The sequence below is a fragment of the Manihot esculenta genome, chromosome 18 (genome assembly GCF_001659605.2).
Source record: "Manihot esculenta cultivar AM560-2 chromosome 18, M.esculenta_v8, whole genome shotgun sequence".
Taxonomy (NCBI): domain Eukaryota; kingdom Viridiplantae; phylum Streptophyta; class Magnoliopsida; order Malpighiales; family Euphorbiaceae; genus Manihot; species Manihot esculenta.
Genome location: NC_035178.2, coordinates 4,777,740 through 4,779,067, shown reverse-complemented (window position 1 = coordinate 4,779,067; position 1,328 = coordinate 4,777,740).

Genomic DNA, 1,328 nt, shown 5'->3' with positions numbered 1-1,328 from the left:
TTTGTGTGTATTTTCCTCCTTTTAACAGTACCTAGATTCGGATTCTCCTCGATGGGGTGAAGTTTGATTTCTCTGTCTCCGCTACTGCTGCTGTTTCACTGTAGCAAGCAGGGCTTTTTTAATTGAGCCGGCTCGCAACGTCGTCTTGGCGCAAATAGAGGATCTGGGGGGAATTTCTAGGAACACATTAACCTTAATTCTGTTTTTAATTTTAAAAAAATATTTTATTCATAATATAAAAAAGTAATTATTCAACCAATTGATTTAACCCATTGATGCCAAATTTAAATCTAAATCAATTATCAGAAAAAATCATCTAAATTTATTTTTATTTTTATATTGATTAAAATTGTAATTAACAAATTTTTAAAAAAAAATAAGTTGTAAATAAAAGTGAACATTATTCCACAATTCGAATCAAATAAGTATTTAGTTTGAAAAATGCCATAGTCACTTTCATCAATTCCCATGTGAATTTTGAACTCACATGTCCCGGGTCATATACACCACAATCTGTTAATATTTACCTTAAACCAGATAAAAGCCATTATGAATGTGAGTGACCAACTTACTTCTCAGATGGAAATTATAAGTCATTGAAATCTCCGATTATACACCATGAAAGTTGTGACTTGCTAGCAATTGAACGAAAGAGATTCCAATCCATTCTACGATTTATACAAGTCACAATTGAACGAAGGAGATTCCAACCCATTCTACTATTTACACAATCAGAGTAATTATAGAAACCTGTTAATCTCCACTTATCCATATCTTATTGCATTTCAAAAAAAAAAAATAATCATCAAGTCTGCTGTAAAATCGATGTTAAAAACTTGGAGGCTTAATTTTTGAAATTCAACTCTCCCCTTCCCTTTTTTATTTAATTTTTAATAAACTTTTAAATTAGTCTTAACTAAACTCGTGAAAAACATAATTAAATTAGTTATTTTCGTGTACAATGATTATATTACTTAATATAAAAATTAAAAAATCACTACAAATCTCTCTTTTTTTTATTTAAAAAATACAGAATATTTCAGATCTAAATAAGTCTTATATAATATTTTTCATTTTTTTTAATTGATATAGACCCAAATTGTTTAGTTGAAATAATCTTAGTCCTTTAATTCATAATACACAGGCATTTTTCATAAACCTTGTCTCTTTGTATTCCTTGCTCGTTACCCACATCTCTATTTGCTCGTTCACTTGCTCTCTTCCTGGTTGCTACTAACCCTAGCACTTGTTTCTTCTTATTTATGCTAGCTTATTTCGGTTTTGCCATAGCAGTTTGGTTTTGACCGAAGCTGATGGAATGCCCATGC